At 36.5% G+C, this 21391-nt stretch overlaps 1 long non-coding RNA gene across 1 annotated transcript in view; it reads right to left on the bottom strand.

Moving 5' to 3' along the window:
- Positions 1 to 21391, bottom strand: part of LOC138693068 (uncharacterized) — an 880072-nt gene that overhangs the window by 748743 nt on the left and 109938 nt on the right. Inside the window, exon 2 of the long non-coding RNA XR_011330218.1 lies at positions 16274 to 16308. This is a non-coding gene — a long non-coding RNA (uncharacterized lncRNA). The remainder of the gene's footprint in view (positions 1 to 16273; positions 16309 to 21391) is intronic.

Genomic DNA, 21391 nt, shown 5'->3' with positions numbered 1-21391 from the left:
AAATATTATACATTCACCTATTAATATTGTATAAAATTACATTCTTTATCAATTAAATACTCCAAAACCTAAATTTTTACATTATCTTACGCTACAATTTGAAATAAACACTGCTGGAGTTAGTGGTTTTCTGACTTCCAGTGTATGAATTTAAAAAAGTGACTAAATATGAGCCATGTGAAGAAAAAAGATAAGTATATCATAATTCCCTTATGAAACATTGGAATTGGGAGTAGTTCCCTTACTAGCAGAAGGCGGTCAGAAGGAAGTGGGATGGGGTGGGAGTTTTGTAAATTTATGACAAAAAACATAGTTCCCTAAAACCAATGTATTATCGCCGCGCTCTCATGGTTAACATGCCGGCATCATGCAATAACGTGCGGTGTGCTTTTAAAACATAATTTTACCGACCGATTGTTACTCTGCAAATTTTACTCTAAGCGTCACGTTGTCACGTCTACTTCCTCGATAAGAATAAGCACTAGTTTGTTATATTGTTAAATGGCTATTATTATTTGACATTCTTAACTCTTAATAATAACTCTTTAATAATAAATAATTTTTAATCACATACCTTAAAGTTCGTCCTCAGCACAAGACATTGCGACCTCGGTTTTAGTCCACGAGGATTAGACAAGTAGGTGTCATTTAATAATGGAAGCAGCTTATTGGTTGCAACATTGAAATTGAGGCGAGTGATTGGAGCGGCGTCATAAGAAATTGAAAACAATGATGCAATTAAATTTCAAAGACCTGCCGGATGTTATGCACGAGGCCGCTCAAAGACCTGCCGAATGTTAACCATGAGAGCACGGCGATATTATAGTTTCAAATTTTAAGAGCTATTGTTAGTGACTGGTAAATCCGGCCCTGTAAGGAATTTCATCCACTTCACTTCTAACAGTCCGCACGCTGTCAACAAATACGTGACAAATAGAGGTAGAGGGTAAAGAAGAGACTGCCCTGCTACTGCTACTATTGATAATGAAAACATTTTACTCACCGGCAAATCATAATGGTGTTGCCAGTTCATCTTTAGATTCATTTCCTAAATTAGATTCGGAATCATCACTCTTGCTATCACTGTCACTGTCACTGCTACTGCTACTGCTGCTGCTGCTGCTGCTGCTGCTGCTGCTACTGTCTTCGCCAAAGTTTATGATAATGGTGTCCGTTATTTCAGAAACTGACCATGACCTTCGATAATCTATTTAAAGATCTGCTACCCCAAGGGAAAGTGATTTTGCTTCTCATTATGGGTAGAAGCTTGGGTCCAGTCGGAACTTTTTCTCACGAACATAAAATTCATTAATGATGTTCTTTACCACACATCTGTAGAAATCGTCCACAATCATGCGATTGTGTTGAGGTCGAATTCTCGTTTTTCCTGGTGTAGAAAGAGGGTCGTCGGGACACATCTCGTTCCTTTCTTTTCTTATTTTCTTAATAGTTGTGACTCCCACTCCGGTGTAGAATGCAGCCCGTTTGGTAGCCTGATGAAGAGGAATAATAGGCTATCCAATTCCTTACTTTTGGACTCCAAGTCGCACTTCTCAATCACTGTGCATATAAACTCACGTCCCTCAGAATGTATAGTTTTATTCTTTTTTGCCGGTGACATTCTTCTTTATACACACGGATCTTGTAACCTATTAAACACTTATTATTACTAAAAACTTGAAACAATTATAAAGAAGAACACATTAACTAAACTAAATTGTTATAACAAAAGCTAAACTAAACTAAAGAGTTAGTAATATATCACAGAACACGAAAGCTAAAGATCACCAGACCAAATGTTTTCAACACGCAGGCAGGCAGTCAGACAAGCAAGCAAGACTGAGGACCTGACCACCTGACAACCATAAAAACTGACTGACAAACTCTCGCAACTGAAGTGTGTGGTGAGTGGGGAGCAATTTCCACCCCTAACTTCTCCAAGTCCTAGGGCCAGATTTACCAGTCACTAACAGTATATGTTTCACGCGTGCAGCCTTGATAAAATGAAATAAATATTAAAGAGTAATAATCCAGAATCATAAAATCACATTAGTATAATAGGTCTACAATACTAAAATACTAAGTAGCCTAACGATACACTGCATTTGGGTATTAACAGCGCGAGAGACAACTTTAACCAAAAATTAGAATCGTTCCTAAGGAAGACGAAAATGGGTTTCTGAGTGGATGCCTCCATTTCAGGGTTTAACTATAAGTAGTTTACATCACATATTCATTATATGAGGTCTCGCCATCCTCATTGAATATTAGCACGACTACTATGAAGTAGTCAATGTGTATTATCACCATTAAATGAATGTCTATTACCATCATTAAATCACCGGGTTCGATCCCCGGTGCCGGAACGAATTTTTCTAGATTTAATGGTGATAATACACATTGACTACTTCATAGTAGTCGTGCTAATATTCAATGAGGATGGCGAGACCTCATATAATGAATATGTGATGTATTAAATGTTTACAGTTATCGCACACTGTTGTTGAATATGGCCATAAAAGTCATTTAAATATGCGCTCCTGCATATTGACTTACATAGGTTTAAATGCAGGTAGTAGGCCGTAAAACAGTACTATGAGAGGAGGTCGACCGGCACCGTGGATCGTGTCCCGGCATAGCTCAGTTGGAAAGAGCCCTCAGCGCGCAGAGCTGAGAGGTCCTAGGTTCGATTCCCGGTGCCGGAACGAATTTTTCTCGATTTAATGGTGATAATATAAGTAGTGTATTTAGCCGGTGTGAGTTGGGAATGCGCCTATTTCGAGCGTTAGCGCAACACAGCTTGAAAGGTCGCAGTCTCCCCACCTCCCGAAATTAAATTCAAACTAATGTCAAAGATAAGATTCAGTTGACAATCGTGTACTAAGTAATTGAAGCGTTGAGATCAATAACCATTTGTCCATTTCTGGTCATTCATTTTTTGAAAATTTAAAATTAAATTTTGGATATTTCCACAAGTGTTACGACTTTAAAAGTTGGTATACTACTTTGTCTTGATCTCTAAAACAACCAGAAATATTACGTGCAAAAAATAACAATTAGGTAAGAAATAAACAAAAGTTTCTTGCATTTTTCTCGAAACTTGTGTAAATGGACTTGAATGGTTATTTATCTCAGCGCTTCAATTACTCCGAAAGAGATCGGGAAAACAAAATTGCCGCAACATACAAGTAATAATCTGAAATAAGATAGAAATGATAGCAAACTTGAAATTCCAGATTACACCAGAGTCGGTAAAAGAATATTATTCATTTTGCAAGACAAAAGCGCAAAAACATAATCCTTACTTCGAACTAAACCCCATTTCAGTTTGGTTGGTAGGCTTTCCCCTCTACTCACACTCCCTACCTTCAGTGATGGAGAAGATGCTACTGTTCATCTCACAAATGGTCGACTAATTGACTTTCTACCTAGTGACAAATTTTATTTCTGAAAATGTTTACCCGTACTCTATATTTCGAAAGTCCGTACTAAGCGTTTATATTGAATTTTATTTCTGTTCATATTTACTGGCACATTAAAAAGCTACTGAGAGCAGAAGATAAATATTTTCTCCACCGCTAGTTGCTACTCTACAGCATACACAACGGGACAATCTGCACTGTGTCGCTCCCCCCTGACTTCATAATAGGCCTACAAACTAGCATTCCTAAATGTAATTAATTATTAATTGAAAATATTGTAAGAACTACACAAAAATATACTCTAACATGTAATTGTCAAACATCTGTTACACTATATGTTATATTCACTTATGTAGGTACTTTATTTATTTTATTTGCTAGTGTATACAGCTTGGGGGGTGCAGGTATAAGAGGTAACAGCTACTACTCTGTCACTGACGGACTCAGGGCAAGTAGAAGGGAAAAGAAATGCCTTCGTATCCTCTCAACTTGTATGAAATGTCATTTAGTGACTAACCATATTCAAGGATTAGGCCGATAAGTCATTTTTGTCAATCTCTGATGATCATAAGACGTCTTTAAACGTTTACAAATAGTTTAACTCGTTGCCCCTATAGTCGGCACGGCCACCATTTACGAATAATGCAGGTCAAATACACGGCACAAATGTTTGTGGCAGAGAGAAATCTCTTACCTGACAGGAATCAAATAGCCTATGGTTGCACAGGATTTGTAATAGCTGGGAACATTACCACATGATCGACAATGGACGCCTCGAGTTCCTGGAAACATTAGTGCTTTGGGTAGGAAGAGGTTAATGCCAAAAGGGAGATTCAGTTCCCATTATAGATCAGAACGCTCTCAATAGTGTTGGGACCCAGCACTATTGAAAATGATTTCAGGTATTCCGAGAGGCTTCGAGTAGAGCATCCGGTAAATTTCTCACTAAAGGCCACTGGCCTACTTCAGTATATATTACTAAACAGAAGGATTCATACATGGCAACAGAGATAGTTATTGATCACTGCCTTCTGCAAAGATCTGTCATGGCCGTCCCATGATCCCATGTGTAGGCAGGCGATGCAGGGAGAAACGCCCTTACATATCCTGCTCCAGTGGCCAATATGGATAGACACGGTGTAACTACATTCAGAACTGCTATGATTCCTGAGGATTTAAAAGCGATATCATCAAATGTAGTTCTTAGTTTGTTTTTTTTATAGTTGTCTATTTAATTTTTGTGATAGGGCGCAGAATGAGACTAGTAAATTTTAACTGCAAGACCAAATTGGTCGTCTTGAAAATGACAGAAAAACATATTTCGATCTGCTTTTTAAGATTCATATTTCCATAAGCCTTTGCTTAAAAATATACAGGGTGATTCCCGAGGATTTACCGTCCTTTACGGAGCTTATTTCCGAAGACATTCTGAGCAAGAAAGTCACATAAACATGGGTCCTATTCTCCAGACTTAAGTTTCGTTATTGAAACGCAATGCTGTGAACGCGTGATCTTGGTCAGCGTGCAGTCACTAGCCAGCGCGAGCGCTACGAAAATCAAAGATAGCCGTATGCAGTTACGTAGAGCGACGAGTGCCGTTCACAAGCGTGCGGCCAAGTGTACTCAAGCGGACGGAGACATTTTTTAAAATGTGTTGTAAACTCTTCAAGACTGTAAATTAGGATGCAAAATTGAACTGTAAATAAGTCGGTGGAAGTGGTGTGATTTGTAATAATTGTTGTGATAAGTGCGTAAGAATAATGTAATTTTCTAGTTAAAAATTGAAAAAGATGTCTGTACGAAGCAACTAAGGAATTCACAGCACATTTTTAGCTTCATAATACTTGCCAATTAAAGAAATGATACTTCTGAATGGTTCATTGTCTATTTGTATTATTCTTTTACCTTCAAACTAAAGAAAAAAACGTATTTTACAAACACCTTTAAATTAGTGTAACTCTGAAAATATTGAGAATAGGAACTATGTTTATATGACATTTTTTGCTCAAAATTTCTTCAGAAATAAGCTCCGTAATGGACGGTAAATCCTCGTGAATTACTCTGTATAGAATTGTCTGATTGACATCCTGATAGCCTCTGGTTATATCGCTCATTCTGTATATTATCTACATTGGTTATACATGCTGTTTACGTGACTTTATGCCAAATTTCTAGGACTCGTAAAGAGAGTTATGAGTAATATGAGATAAGGAACTGAAGCAGTGACGCCTAATTTAAAAGTTATGAGCTTTATTCTAACTGTAACCATGACATTTGAGTAAATTTTGGTCGAAATGTAAGTGTTATAAAACTTGTAATTCGATGTTCATAGCTTTTAATAGTTAAATATTTTATAACACGCCATTTATATTGTTTTATCCATACAGTTATTCACAATACACTGTATTTTTAAAGAAGGTGTTCAAATAGGGAAATCTAACTTGGATGCAGAAGTTATAATATCGTCTCGGTAAAGACTGTCGCATTCTAAAATTTCTGGTGCTGTATGAATGACGTCGCAGCAATTAGTATTTTATTCTTTTTACTCTGCGTGTACTGGTATCCCGTAAAGAAGACATTTAACACTGTGTGACAGAAATAAATCAAGTGACGTTAAATCTGGTTAGCGCGCTGGCCATTCAATTGGTCCTCCTCTTCCAATCCAGCTCTATAACAATAATTGAGTATTCACGAACTGTTCACCGCTTAGGAGTACTGTCAGTGTATCTCATTACGAAACTAACGGATCCGGGATCGAATCCTGGTTGTGGTTTTTCTGGGATTTTCCTTCAACCCATTAAGAGCAAATGCTGGGTGACTTTCGGCGCTGGATCCTGCATTCATTTCGCTGTCATTATCACATTCATCTTCATCCATCCTACGTACTTCCATACTCACGTGTTACTATCATACGGGGCTAACAGAATTCGACCTAATGTGTGTCCCAAGCTCAAAACAGGATTCTTCATCATAATCGGTAAAAAAGTAGGCAGAGGCGTAAATGGCTACAAGCCAATGTGCGTGGCATTAGTAAAAAAAAAAAAAAAGAATATGTTTACGAACTCTATGCGTGAGATGTGACAGGTACTATAACCTTGCAATCACACGTTTTCATGAAAAACAAGTGCAACACTGCGGGAACGTGTGCCTCAGAAATTAGCCTACTCATAGACTTATAAATTAAGTATCACTGAACTTGAGTTTCTTATCTCAAATACTCCTTATAACATCCTTTATCAGTCCAATAAGTTAGATACAAAGTTAAAAGTTACGGAAACACCTTAGAACCTTCTAATGTGGGGCTATTACATTCTACAGCATGAACCATTTGATTATATTCACTATTTTCAAAGTAATTAACCGAAATAAAGATGAAATTTAATATATTAACGATACATGAAATATGTTAACTTAAAAATAATACAAATTCAGTTTTGAATTGAATTTCGGGAGGAAAGGTATTGACCCACACTGCGACCTATCAAAATCTATTGTGCTAACCCTCAAGCTAGGCGCATTCCTAAACCCATACCGGTTGACTACACTAAGGTTCGCTGCGTACCCAGGTTTCGAGCAGACAACCCCACTCGTCCCTAGGTCAGCCCCGTCCTTGCGTCGCCAGCCGGGATTCGGGGAATGCTGTGGAATGATGACAAAATGGAGAAATGTTAACGGAATGATGTAGATGCCTAATATGGGGAAACGGGAGAACACCGAGAAAAAACCATCAGTCACCTTGTCCGCAACTCCATATTATCCTTGTCGTCCGCTTGTTTTCCTGTATTTTCATTGTTTTCTTTACCGTTCATTCTTCTCCTTCATTCCCGTTGTTCTCCATGTCCTCCCCTTTTTCTTCATCTGTTGTGCTTCTTCTTGTCCACTTTCACTTTTTTATTCTCCTTGTATTTCCATTGTTCTCCTTGTTGTCCATTTTCTCCTTCATTCCCGTTGTTCTCCTTGTCGTCCACTTTTCCTCCATTGTTCCCATTGTTCTCCTTGTCGTCCACTTTTCCTCCATTATTCCCATTGTTCTCCTTGTCGTCCGCTTTTCCTCCTTTATTCCCGTTGTTCTCCTCGTCGTCCACTTTCTCGTCATCTGTTGTGTTTTTTTGTTGTCCACTTTCATCTTTTTATTCTCCTTGTATTCCTTTTATTATCCTTGTCGTCCCCTTGTTCGCTTTCTATTTATCTTGTTATCCTTATCGTCCCCTTGTTCTCCTAATACCGTATTGTTCTTGTTTCACTTGTCCTCTTATTCTCCCCACATTCTCCTTTTCCTCGTCTTTCTCTTGTTCTCTTTGTCTTTTTTTCTTAATTTCCTTGTAAGTCTCTTATTCTCCTTGTATTTCACTTGCTCTCCTTGTCGTCTCTTCGTTCTTCTTGTCGTCCCCTTGTTCTCCAAGTCGTCCCTTTGTTCTCCTTGTCGTCCTGTTGTTACGCTTGTCTTTTCTTTTTCTCTCCTTGCATTCCCCCTTTTTTGTCGTCTCCTTTTCATCCTTGTCGTTCCGTTGTTACGCTTGTCTTTTCCTTTTTCTCTTTGCCCTTCCCCTTTTTTGTCGTCCCCTTGTTCTCCTTGTCTTCTCGTTGTTTTCCTTGTCTTCCCCTTGATGTCATTGTATTCTTCTTGTTCTCGTTGTGTTCCTGTTATCCTACTTGTATTCCCCTTATTCTCCATGTATTTCCCTTGCATTCATTGTCGACAGGTAATCACAAAGCGATGCACATGTCGATTTGTTTACATCTGATGCTAAACAGACACATAGTGAAACTATCGTGACATGGGGTCTGCGTGACACCGAAGTTCTCCCGGGGAAACATATAAATTCGTAGATACTTCATAAAATAACATAGAAGTAATGATTAATTATTTCAGAGCGGAATAGTCATTATAGACTCCACAGAACGATGCAGTTTTGGATGTGCTGAAAGACCTATTGCGTTGCAGGTTGAATCCGGATGATATACTGTAGGTGCTTGCTTAAAAGTTCATTTATTTGGAAAACTATTTACGTCATCAAAGTAAACCAAACATTTTCAATCGCTTTGGTTTTAACAAAACAGTTTACCTATAATTAACGTCGATTTTCTATCAAACTGTTTTAAGCATGAACACCACAAAAATGTAATGATCTACCATGATTTACTGTATAACGTTATGCTATAAAATAACAAACATTAAATATTTTACATAAAGCGGCATTTTACAAAGGATACATGAATAAATCATAATCAACAACAGCCAATAACCTTTTAAATATTTTGGCTTTCAAACGAGGGGAGCTGGAGAGAGATGAAGCTGCTATTGCATAAATGGATTATACGTGTCACGTTGGAGGTAGACGAAACTTCTAAAAACATGTGAAATCTCTAGAGCGAACGACAGTTATTATCACATTAAATTACCACGAATGTGTGGAAGGAGACACCGTTTACCTGTCGTTTCAACCCGCTGTGAGAAATTAAACCTAACTTTGTTCACGCGTCATATGAACTGGAAATAAAAGCATTCGCTTAACAAGGAAAGTTATAAAAGCAGAGTCCTACAGTGCTTAGAAACCAGTCAAATGGGGCTTCAGTCACACATGAAAAGAGGTTCAACAAAGAGATAACTACATACAGGCCTGATTGAGAACTGTGATCAACACGTTGTCTTCTAATTACAGACTTAGACTAAGTAGGTCGTCCATGGTTTGCTAGTGCTATTAAATCAAAGAATCGTGGATTCATGTATGGTCTAGGGTCATGACTATTTAAGGAGGATTAAAGTAATTTTCACAGTTTCCTATGAAAGATAACTACGCACTCTCTTTTATTTCCTAATTATACGAAATGTAAAAGAAAAAACTGATATTATAACACAAAAAATATATTTCAAGATTTTCAGAAAAACATATTACATGTTTTGATTTGCTGGCCTTTCGTCAACTACCTTTTGTCCACAGTTTGTTTTGTCTATTACCTTTCGTCCACGTTCTCTTGTCCACAACCGATTGGTCCATACAATTTAAATCCAGCCATACATTTTGTCCACACCTTTTATATCCATAACCTTTCGTCCATCTTCCCACCTACAATTACAACATGGGAAAGATGGTTATGGAATGTGTACGAAGCAGACTTGAGTGAGGAACAGAGGCTTAACAATGCCGTCGAAGATTTGTATAGTAAATTTTAAAAACTAATGGTTGTCATCATCCCAGCATTAGGAAGTTTTTGAAAGTCTTGCTGGATGAACAGGAATCAAATGAGCAGGTGATTACTCAACTGTTGGGAGGACACACGCAAGTCCGTGCACCATTAAGTCAGACATATGTCAATAATCATGAACACATCAGGGAAATGGTTATATGTTATGAAGACTACAAGAACGACGGCCAGCTGGAAACATATGAGAGGAATTTCATATAATTTAAAAATTAACTCTGCTGAAGTTCTTCACGAAGAAGAAAATGATGATTAATCACGTTTATAATACAAACAGTATGTACATTCAACAACATATTTAAATTTAAATAAATTACTTTTTTCCATAGTGGACGAAATGATCAGCGGACGAAAATATAATGGACGAAGCATGAAACTGGACTAAATGATCAGTGGAAAAAACTTAATGGACAAATCATGAAATGGACAAATGTGTCAGTGGACAAAAAAAAAGTGGACGAAACGTAGTGGACCAAAGGCCCTATAACGTATTTTTCAGCATTTCTGATAACATAAAAGAAGTCCACACCAGTGGAGTAACGGTTAGCACGTCTGGCCGCGAAACCAGGTGGCCCGGGTTCGATTCCCGGTCAGGGCAAGTTACCTGGTTGAGGTTTTTTCCGGGGTTTTCCCTCAACCCAATACGAGCAAATGCTGGGTAACTTTCGGTGCTGGACCACGGACTCATTTCACTGGCATTATCACCTTCATTTCATTCAGACGCTAAATAACCTAGATGTTGATAAAGCGTCGTAAAATAACCCAATAAAATTTAAAAAAAAAATAAAAAAGAAGTTCTTGTCACCTCCTCTCTCTACAGCAGATTGTTCTAAATTATTTGACCGATTCATATTGAGTACATACGAAACCATTTATCCAGAAGTGATACGAATGAAACAAAATAATCCTAGCAAAAAACTAATGAATGTTTATTTTAAATCAAATATACATATTGGTGATCGACAGTGAACAATATCGAACTATTTTCTTCATGATATCTTGTGCTAACAGAACTAAAATAAACTGACAAATGAAGCGTTTAAATTAGCATCAAGAGAAAAATAATCCAGAGCTTCAGGCAGTGGTTAGTATGTGCCTTATCAATAATCAGTAATAAAATTAACGTTTGTGTTGTTTTGATTGGTAATATGTTGTGTATACGTATTTAAGTGATGTGAAGTATTCATTTAATGCAGCAGTCATCTATATAAGAGACAAATTGTGATATTAGGAATTATTAAAACACTCTTTTCTAAGTTGCTTTTAACAACTTATCATTCCTTGCAGAAATGTGTAAGTCGTATCCCAGATCACATATATAACAGATTGCTTATCCCTATGTTAAAATCGGTAGCACTTTGAAAAGAACAACTGCCAGGATCGTCACCCGTCCGCCGTAAACAAACACGAGATGGCAGTACAGTCGCTAATGCAATTCAAATGGGAGTTATGACGTGACTCCTTATATAACAACTAGATGGCAAACCTGACAAAAGTTGTTACCGTCAAAGCCTATTGAGAAACGCTTACTCTGGACACAACACATCAAATCTACTATTGTTAAAGCTACTGCCCGCATTTTTCAAATTTATTCATTACTACTATCTCCTGTGCTCAGTTTGAAACAGAAGACAAATCTCTATAGACAATTAATTCTTCCAATTCTGACTTATGCTTCTCCTGCCTGGTTTTATGCACCTAGGACTACCCTCAAGCCACTACAAACAACGCAAAATAGAGCTCTCCGGATCATTGGTTTACAAGCAATATACAAGTTCATGAAGATCTACAGGTTGACTATCTGCACACTCATCTTCTACAAGCTACAAGACACTTCTACTAGAAGCTTCATTCCAGTGACAACCCATTCATCTCATCATTAGGAAGTTATGATCCTCGGCAGTTCATCAAATTCAGGACACCTAAATCCATCATTAATCCTTAGGCGTTTAGTTTATTGACTGGTTTTTCTTATTCTCATTCTGATGGTGTCACCACTGAATCTTGACTTAGTGATTTTGTCCCACTTAGTTTTCCTCTCATGTTGTTCAGTTTTCATGCGTAGGCAAAGAACCTAGTGGTTTTGATACTACTTCTTTATTAATTATGCATTTAAAAAAAAAATATATATATATATATATATAAGGCCGAACAATCTGGGTATATAAATGATCTGAGTCGTATTTGTAAAAGAAAAAAAAAATGTCGGGCTAAAATAATACTTTTAAATTAGAAGGCCTTATCAAATAATGAACAGAATAAAACCAAAAATTATCATTTTAGAAGCCCTCATCAAATAATAAACAGTATGAAAACAATTTTGTTTCTCTTGCAAATACACATTTTGTGACTCATGACATTTCTGCAGTGACCAATTCAACTGCCATTTTTGAATGCGTTTTCACAAGCACACTTTTATACAGACGCTTGGGTTTGTTTTTATGATATACCTGCCACATGTGGAACTATTTCAAACGAGGGGAAAAACAAACGTTTTTCATTTGACTGTATATTATATATAATATCGAGTGCAAATTCCAATCCTGTTGTCCTTGACAATCGATATACACATACGCATGAATTTTGAAAATTTAAACACATTTTGCAATCATTAAACGCAGAGCATGTGTGCAGTCACATAAATTATGCCAAGTTAGGCACGCTCGTGTAATCACAGTGTGAACCAACAATAATTACAACTCACGCGCAAATATAAAAATTTTGTCCGGAAGGCTACAAAAATGTATCACAAAATTAACAGTCGATGACAAGAGAGCGCACAGTTAGCATGTCTCCTGTTTGCGCACTGCAGACTCCCCTTTCACCTCCATTAATTACACCAGTCTGTGGTAAAGGTAACATGTTTACTGTGGTCGTATGATGGATCATCAATTACAGAAAATAGCGTTTCAGGTTGTAGTGGCCTGAACACATTGTACTGAATCGCTTTTAACCATAAACTGGCTGAATTCAGAACATGGATCGATCTGGAGACGGAGTTAACGCAGCTGTCGAATAAGTGTCATAAATTATTGCATTATTTTCTTAATATTAGTCCTCACCATGTTAGTATTATTATAAGGTAATTCTGCAAAAATGAAACAGGAAATAAGGGGATATTCTACAGAACATATTTAGATAGATAACTTGGGGTCTCCTATAGCAGTGACGTCGAAGAAAGCGCATTTTTCTGACCTTGACGTTGTGCGCGGGCATCAAGCGCTAGGTATGGAAGGAGGAAAGATTATGTATATGAATAAGCAGCCTATTGGAGTAAAAAATCAGTGATGCACAAACTTCAAACGGAACGTGAAATTTTATGTCGTTATTTTTAAATTGCTTCTTTCTGTTTGATATTATCTATATTGTCTGTAAAACAAATGTAGGCTACTGACACCAATTATTTCTTAATATTGCAGCTGTGTTTTAAATGTTAATAACACAATAATAAATAGTTAAGAAAGAATATTCACATAAATTCTATAGCATTACAATTATACTGTGCTAAGTGAATGAAACACATCATTCATAAAGAAAGTGATAGCCCAAAAAAAGAGATTGAGTATGGTATGATAAGTTGGAATTAATATTGATGGTATCTTTAGCCTTATAAAAGTAATCAATAAACTAATCAAAATAATATTATAGTACAAAGCAAAGTTACCTAAATATATGCTTTAACTGTAACTAATATTACATAACAAAACTCTTAGCGCATTAAGCTTTTAAAGTGATATTGGTGTGCAACTTCCTATCATCAAATTATTTAATTATTTCCTCGAAATCTGCTAAAGCTATAGAGCTGACGTTTTTACAATACATCGGCACACATCTTTTGTTTATGATGTAACATTAATAATTGCTTTGTTAATTCATTTCGTTACAAACATTTTCCATGCGAATAATTTTAAAATTTTCAATACACTATCTTCAGTAATATGTATTTACGATAAAATATATTTACGAAAACATTGTTTCAATACCTGAAATAAGCATATCTGAAAATTTCACTTTTGTTTAAAAAAAAGTTAAGAAATTATTCCTTTTGAATAAAAAAGCAAGCATGTGAAAAATGAGCATTGAAATTAAAACTTACAATCTTATAATGCACTTATACTTCCCAGACAAATATAAAAATTAACATGGATACAGTTTTAATAAATTCTCTTCTCTTTGTCCATTGAATCAGTGCTGGCCATCCCGGTACACAGCTCGACCAAGCGGCATATACCACCTCTTTCGTCAGTCTCTTTCCTTTCCGCTGTAAAGCGCTCGGCTCTTCTGAGCTCTAAAGCGCGCGCTTGCTCCTATGGGCATCAGTTGACATGACTGTCTTATAGTATTAATTATGGTCCTTTTATAGGATCCAGTTTCTTGTGCGAGTTTTATTATGTAATTATACAGGGTGGAAGTGAAATAACCCTGCAGATTTTCAGATAGAATAGCTGATGTTGTATGTAACAAAAGTGTAATACTATACTGGCGAATGTTCATAGTTTTCCCAGAAATAAAAATGTTTTTCCCAAATGTTTAACACCCTCTTATTCGGCAACTATTGCGAGTGGGATCGTATTTTTGTCCATATCGATAGGAAATCTAACAAAGAATCGTTTATCTCTCTGGCGTATTTCAATAGCGTGGGCGGTTTTCATGTAAATTTAATTTAAAAACCACTAATTTCAAGCCACTGCATGATTCGAACACATTGCTACGTTGTAGTCAGAGAGAGAGGTGGGAGATAATTCATGTAAGGAGACAAACCTGAGTTCGTTGACCTCTTATATCTCTATTACGAGAAGAAAGAATAGTGTGTTATTGGCGATGTTGCCAGACTGCTAAACCTTCCAATTTAATTTTTTTAATTAATCGTGGATTTGATCATAGAACGTAATACGGATTTTCTATTCATTTAAGTGTAGTCTACAGTCTCTTTCAATCAGTAGGATTATTCACTTTCACCCTGTATTCTCGTCTATAGTTTATAACTACTTACAAGTGTGTTGAGCATTATTTCTATATCGAAGTTAAATTTACTAATTTATGTGCATGGGGATGCGTAGAATTTGTATGTATGGTGTGTGATTAGAGATTGTAAGTTTGCGGTAAATATTCTATTCGAATTCGAATTTCATGTTTTTTGTTGATATATTTATGTCCAACAAGTTTCTGGATTTCTTCCCTTACTTTTCAAATGTAAATCTCAAATTCATATGGAGATTGTTAAATGTTTCGGCAATTTATTTGTGATTATTTGTTATCTTCATATATTATCAATGTATCATCTACTGTACGTAATTATATTTTATATAGGTTATTGAAGAGTGATATTCCAAAACTCGCTCATTCCATTTGGCCAGTTTTATGATTTGTACATATACGATTACGTCTGGGACCTCTATCCTTATATTATAAACTAATTTTCTTTCAAAACAAAGCCAATCCTTATCTAAAAGTTTGTGTTATTGTGTATTCACTTGAAAACTCGCTCAGTCCGTAGACTGGTGGATAAAAAAAACTAGTCCAGTCCTTTCATAAAAATGGACTGAACGCGTTTTGGGATCACACTCTTCAATTATGTTTTCTTAGAATTATTATTATTATTATTATTATTATTATTATTATTATTATTATTATTATTATTATTATTATTACAGTTCGTAGCATTATGATTTTACCCTCTTTGGTGATATCTGGTGTTAGATGGCAACACCGAAGAGACGGCCAAATTAGACTTATAGGGCCATATTCATAGACATTCTTAGCACGGGCTTCCGGTGGATGATCAGCGAACTAACGTTTTTCGCATTCATAAACCAGTGTTAGCGATATGATATGATATGATATGATATGATATGATATGATATGATATGATATGATATGATATGATATGATATGATATGATATGATATGATATGATATATGATATGATATGATATGATATGATATGATATGATATGATATGATATGATATGATATGATATGATATGATATATGATATGATATGATATGATATGATATGATATGATATGATATGATATGATATGATATGATATGATATGATATGAATCCTATACAAGTAATCAGTCGATAGCCGGGGCTAGTTTAGCATGCTCGTAGCGCGGGCTAACGAAATGTCTATGAATAGCACCCTTAGGAACTACACTTACGTGATTCTCACTATAGATGTGGTCATTATGTGTGTATTATTTCTTTCTTGAGGTTTGTGTTTAAGTAACGCATTCAATTTATTATTTAGTTTTTCGTATTTTGTTTCCATTAGTTCGTTGATTTTTTTCATTACCGACATTTTGTATAGTATCCCAATATTTATCTATAGATTTCGAGGTTTTTAAGTGTTGAAACCAAATGATCCAAGTAAGATATGGAATGTTCTTAATTCCCAATGAACCTATGGTGATGTTGATTTATTTTAGTGGTGGTGGTGGTGATGACAATGATTATGATGAATTTTTTTAATTTGTGTGGCCAAATGCGAAATAAGGCAAATTGTGTGTAGAGTAACTCCTGAAGCTGGTCCAGTTGTGAAGCAAGCTGCCACAGCTTCACTCGTTCAATCAATTCTAGTTCAATTCTATATTTAATGGCATATAGACCTAATGTCTATGTCATGTTGAAAATGTACGTACAGCAAGATGAAACAGGAACTCCACGAGTACAGCACCTGAAATAAAAGAAATATAATGATAACATCAAATAACAAACATAAAAGTTTTCAGGCAAAGAAAACGATACGTTTTACTATACATTTATTATTATTTTACTATGCGTATAATTGACGTAGTAACAAATGAAAATTCTACTTCAAATAGGTATGTAAAATATATTGCACGTGATCATTTTTATATCCAATCGTCATCTTAGTGAAAGATCTGTATCTCACATTGTACTAAAATGTAGTGACAAATGAAGTTGTACAATATCATAACACATTATTATATCAGTAGTAGAGCTCACATAGGCATATAATATGCTGAATCTTTTAACTTCAATACTGTAACATGTTTGTTTCAAATAATTTACATACTTTATATTTGTGGGTATATTCTGAATCTCTTGCACCTTAAGTCTTAAACGTATTTAAAACTGAAAGAGAAATTATTTTGTGACCTAATAAATTTGTTATAACAGAATTTTCCACTTCCCTTCGAAAAATGCAACATTATAGAGGAATTCGATCGTTAATCTTTGAAACTAATTTATTGTAACAAAACATATGCCTAAGTAACTTTGCTTTGTACTATAATATTGTTTTGATTAGTTTATTGATTACTTTTAAAAGGCTAAAGATACCATCAAAATGTCAATTTCAACATCTCTTTCTTTGGGATATCACTTTCTTTATGAATGTGTTGTTTCATTCACTTAGTACAGTATAGTTGTACTACTATGGAATTTATGTGAATATTCCTTCGTAACTCTTTATTATGTTATTTACGTTCAAAACACAACTGCAATATTAAGAAATTGGTGTTAGTAGGCTACTTTTGTTTACAGACAATATAGTATAGAAAATATCAAACAGAAAAAAGTAACATAAAAATAACGACATAAAATTTCACGTTCCGTTTGAAGTTTGTCACCACTGTTTTCTTAGTCCAACAGGCTGCTTATTCATACAGTATACATAATACTTCCTCCATCCATACCTAGCGCCTAATGCCCGCGCACGACGTCGTCAGAAAAATGCGCTTGCTTTGACATCACTGCACTAAATTAAACCTATTTTCATATTTGGGTATATTGTAAGTTTACTCCATGAATGTGCTTTGAATTAGCATTCTAGAAACTAAAGTGGCAGTAGAAATACTGTTAGTAACATAATTATTTAGGAAGTTGTAAAATGTATAATGAGAAAATGCGCATAGTTTTCATTACACAGATTTATATAACGTAACTGACTGTAATTTCCAGTCAAAATTATTACATCTCTAATGAACTGACTCGTACATTATGTACCCAATACGAACAAAACGCGACGAGTAAAATTTAAGGGAAAATGCTGCACCGTTACAGACAGAAAGCGTACGAATAAATTCTTTTCTTGTGTCAGAGGTAAAAATATCGTAATATATTTCAGGAGCTTCATGGCACTTTTTACTATACTTCGAATAATGAGAAAGTAAGACAAAAACACTCAGACGTATTATTCCGTGGGGGATGCTAACAAGAGAGAAGCCTAGAAACTTTATAATTATGCTAATTGTGTAGTAGACTGCACTGTCTATTAAAAACATCGCACTTTTAACTACTGAGAACTCAATTATATTGGTTGAAGTTGCTTCCAATGCGAGGACTCAGCACGTCTTTTGCGAACTTAGATCTGTAAGACTGCATTATCAATAATGAGTTTCGTTTGTGTCGACAAAATGAATTCTTAATCATCTAACATTACCATGGAAACCTTACGAAAATGGAAAAGGCAAGCATTGACTTTAGAGCATATTGCGCTCTGAATCACGCTATAAAATAAATATAACAGACCCGGATTCAATTCTAAGAACAGAAATAGATAATAATTATATCCTTCGCGTAGAGACTGCGCGTTCTTTGTTCTGTGCATGACTGATATTGATCTATAACAACACTGAAAACGGTGAGAATATCGCGCTGAAAAGTGTATTTCTTGAAGGCTGATAGTGGTAGTGATGGTGAAGACGTTGATGGTGATTATGGTGATATTGACGGTGAATATACCGATGGTGATTATGGTGGTAGTGATGGTGAAGACATTTATGGTTATTATGGCGGTAATAACGGTGAAGATGTTGCTAACTATGGTGGTCGTAATGGTGAAGATGTTAATGGTGATTATCGTGGTAGTGATGAAGACGTTGATGATGATGATTATGGTGGTATTGAAGTTGAAGAGGTTGATGGTGGTTATGATGGTAATGAACTGAAGAGATTTATGGTAATTATGGTGGTAGTGATGAAGAAGTTGATGGTGATTATTGTGATAGTGATAGTCGAGATGATGGTAGTGATGGTGAAGAAGTTGTTGGTGATGATGGTGCTAGTGGTGTGAAGGGGTTGATGATGATTATAGTGGTAGTGATGGTGAAGAGGTTGATAGTGAATATGGTGGTAGTTATAGTGAAGACGTTGATGGTGATTATGTTGGCAGAGATGGTGAAGATGCTGAGAGTCGAGATGATGGTAGTGATGGTGAAGAAGTTGTTGCTGATGATGGTGATAGTGATGGTGAAGAAGTTGCTGATGATGGTGCTAGTGATTTGAAGGCGTTGATGATTAGGGTGGTAATGATGGTGAAGACGTTGATAGTCATGATGATGTTATTGATGGTGAAGAAGTTGATGGTGATTATTGTAGTAGCGATGGTGAGGACAGAGATTGTCGTGATTAAGGTAAAGATGGTGAAGACGTTGATGCTGATAATGATGATTCCAATGGTGATGGGTGTGACTGTGGTGACGATGGTGTGACGTTGGTTATGATGCTAATGGTAATGGTGATATGAAAAATCAAATAGGATTATATGAATTAAATCAAGGAGACTTGTATACATAGTGTAACAGGATCTCACCGACAAACTGATAGCGATGACAGGCCATGAAGAGATGATAATTTTTTGTTAAGGAACATATCTGCAGTACTTGGGAAAAGTGGCATAAGTCAGTTTTCACAAACATTTTTATTAATTTATTGACAACTTAAGGAACATCTGCTCGCTTGGGAAAAGAGACATAAGTATTTCTCCCATTACAATAATTCATACAGAAGAAAATCAAATCGACATAAACCAGTTTGAAGACAATTTTTTTCCTCCTCCTGTAAAATTAACATTTTTGACTTGTGCCACTTTTCCCGAGCACTACAAATATACTTCCAAACACTTCGTTTATGGGTTGACCGCAGGTAAAGGTGCTCGCCCGTAAGTTACGGAATTGAATACAAACAATTGTACAGAAATACCATTTTATTGAAAGGCATGTTCTCACAACGAATGTTCAAACAGTCGGCCCTGTGCCTCATTACATGCTTCATACCGTCGCAGCAACGATTGCCCAACTCTGTCGACTATGGCAGGATTCTGTTTGACGTTGTGAAACACAGCATTTATTCGGTCAATCAGCTGAGCTCTGGTGGCAACTGGAGTCACGTGACCATACTCTTAACACACCCTTAAAGAAAAAATCAAGAGGCGTTAAATCGGGCGAACGCGCTGGCCACGCAACATGTCCTGCTCGTCCAATCCACTGTTCCCCATAGTCGACGGTTAGTTGTGCTCTTGCGTCGACACTGAAGTGTGCTGGGGTTCCATCATGCTGGAACCAGAGATTACGGCGTACAGTAAGCGGTACACTGTCCAGCAGGTTCGGAAGTGTGGTCTGCAGGAACTGTAGATAAGCTGCTTCAGTTAACCTTGCTGGCAGAATTACAGGTCCATGAGTACCAACAATTTCAGTCCAGATGTTGGCGGAAAACCTGTGCAAGTGATTGCGAACAGCAATTGCATGTGGGTTATTGTAATCCCAAATGTGACTATTTCTACTATTGAAGTATCCGAAGCATAAATTCGTACTGCTGCGACAGAGTGAGCGCTTACAGAGTGCAGATGAACAACGTACAGGTTGGTTACGGTGAGTGGCGTGCGCACCTTGATAAATGTGAATAACTCATAAACGACGTGTTTGGGAGTATATGTTCCTTAACAAAAAATTATTCTCTCTGCATGACCTATCATCCCTATCAGTTTGTCGGTGAGGTCCTGTTACACCCTGTAGAATGGACAAGGGATGAGGAAATTACAAAAAAAAAAAAAATCAAGCTCATCACCAGAGCTGAGATTCCTTTAACCTGAGCGGTGCAGTAAACGACGCAGCGACTATACAGAGTGTTTCTGAGGTGGTGTTACAAACTTTCAGGCGTGATGGCGAAGGGCACATGTATCAATGTGAGATAAGGAACCATGGTCCGGAAATGACTGAGTCGAAAGTTATAAGCAAAAATAGTTGTGTGGAAATGGAATTTTAATTTGGCACCACGTGCCCTCCTTGCCTTAACCTTTGGAACAGTTGTGGAAAGATGGTATGGGCCGGATGTCTCCTACGTGGGTACTTGCCTCGATACAATCTATGAGCTTGTCTACTGTTCCCCTTGGCTCATCCGTATTCGAAAATCAGGTCTGCTTATTCCGCTCTCGTGTACTCCTCCATTTCATCACTAGGATTAATCGACTGGACACTGCAACTTGTACACATACACTGCTGTCTACAGGCGTGCATATCAGGACCGACCATGTTCGTTACACATTACGCTATCTGAATTGCTTTAGTGTAGTTTCCTGTCCCCATCCCTCAGACAGAGCACTGAATGGAATACTGTAAGTAGACAACGTAAACAACGTCAGATGAATACAGTATGTGTAAGATGTACAGTCAAATACACATAAATAAGGCGTACAGAGGAATAAAATTATTTCATTTCCACACAACTATTTTTGCTTGTAACTTTCGACTCGGTCATTTCCGGACCAGGGTTCCTTATCTCAAATTGATACATGTGCCTTTCGCCATCATCCCTGAAAGTTTGTAACACCACCTCGGAAACACTCTGTATTTTTAGAGGAAAGAAAGACACCGAGAATACCTTTACCATCGCATTCGAAAGCAGTGCTCGCGTGTACACAAGTACAATCGTGTGAAAAATCTTCTAGCAGGTCAATGAACAAAGTTTCCATGTATACTAAATTTTTCATTATTGAGCAACATTTTCATTGGAAT

Source organism: Periplaneta americana, chromosome 17 (assembly GCF_040183065.1).
Source record: "Periplaneta americana isolate PAMFEO1 chromosome 17, P.americana_PAMFEO1_priV1, whole genome shotgun sequence".
NCBI lineage: Eukaryota > Metazoa > Arthropoda > Insecta > Blattodea > Blattidae > Periplaneta > Periplaneta americana.
Note: the sequence above shows the minus strand (reverse complement) of the source record. Positions and strands in the feature narration are given on the sequence as shown.